Raw genomic sequence first — 1,219 nt, 5'->3', positions numbered from 1 at the left:
AATGTGAAAGAAAGAAGGTAAACAAAGAGGAACAAAGATCCAGGTGGTGAGAAGGTCAGGTAGATTACAGGATACAATAGACTGTCTTAAATGGATGGAAGGGTTATTGGAATGTAAGGTAACCACCACAGTGGGGTTAGGGTGGGGGGTTTAGTTCGAGTGTTGGGGAAGGCAATACAAGAGGGGCAAGGAGGTGGAAGAACAAGATAGATAGGGAACACTGAGACAGGTTTGCACGGCCTAAGTGGGAAAAAGGTAAATAGTGATGCGTGCTCAACTTTGGAACAACAGGGCTGTGCTCTACAGGGATCTAGGCATAGTTTGAAGAGGGGAAATAATACTAAGATGCTTGACTGTCTTATGAATATTGGGTTCCCTTCTCTACTATTATAAAATAGACACTTGAGTGGGATAGAAAGGAATGTTGGGAAACATGATTATAGAAAACTTGTAAGCCCGTCTTCAGCCTATAACTCATTGGGATACCTAAAAGGGGTTCTAGAACTTGCCCAGTGAAATAGGGCTCTTGCGGAGTCTTTTCAGAGTATAGGACCTTAGGTGGAATCCCGAGTCCCATCCAGAACCTTCTGAGGTGGGACAGTCCCACAAGCAGACCAGTCTGGAACAGCTAGAGCGACAGAAGATACATCTTCAAAAAAGATTATCAGGAAAAACCCAAAACAAAAATGTCAGCATGGCTGGCTACTACAAGAATCAGCAAGCTGTTCACCAGGAAGCCATCAAAGCAAGTGATCAAGTTCCTTCAGGACAAACTCCCCTCTAAGACTGAAACTCAAAGGTAACACATGAGCAGGCATGTAAGCTTGCTGGCGACCACATTGGTTTACTGATGAATGGAAGAGGGGCAAAGGCAGCAATGAAGAAATGGGCTAAGTTCACCAACAGTCCATTGATTCTCGTTGACCTGGAGATGAGAGAGAAGAGGAAGGGCTGGTTGGTCCAAAGTGTGCTGAGACCTCGGGACACCTGAGCCCACGGACAAGGACATAGCCACAGAGGGCTAGAATTGAGAGTGAAGCATAGCCACAGAGGGCTAGAATTGAGAGTGAAGCATCTAGATGATATGAAGTGAGGGGAGACACACAAAAACACCCAAACTTGTAGACAGTACCCATTTGACCTACCCTCAGTGGCTTGATAATCAGAATTTAATAATAAGAAGATTAAATATATATATATTTCCCTTGTTTCCTTTTAT

The sequence above is a fragment of the Chrysochloris asiatica genome, unplaced genomic scaffold, assembly GCF_000296735.1.
Source record: "Chrysochloris asiatica unplaced genomic scaffold, ChrAsi1.0 scaffold00004, whole genome shotgun sequence".
Taxonomy (NCBI): Eukaryota; Metazoa; Chordata; class Mammalia; order Afrosoricida; family Chrysochloridae; genus Chrysochloris; species Chrysochloris asiatica.
This window is presented reverse-complemented; position numbering follows the sequence as displayed.